The sequence below is a fragment of the Mastomys coucha genome, unplaced genomic scaffold (assembly GCF_008632895.1).
Source record: "Mastomys coucha isolate ucsf_1 unplaced genomic scaffold, UCSF_Mcou_1 pScaffold11, whole genome shotgun sequence".
Classification (NCBI taxonomy): domain Eukaryota; kingdom Metazoa; phylum Chordata; class Mammalia; order Rodentia; family Muridae; genus Mastomys; species Mastomys coucha.
Window position 1 is genome coordinate 25,406,700 of NW_022196893.1, and position 201 is coordinate 25,406,900.

Sequence of the window (201 nt, forward strand, 5' to 3'; positions counted from 1 at the left end):
TGCTTCTTATTTTTAAAAAGTGCAGATCTGGAAGCAATTTAGCAAATCTATCGCATGTAAATTATAATTAACTTTGGACAGAAATCATTTTTTTTTAAGAGGTAGATAAAGTCAAGGCCAGGGAAATTGTGTTCAAATCTTAAATGGCAAGTTAAGTGAGGCAGAAACAGACCCTCCGGCGCTGCCAATTCTATATCCGTG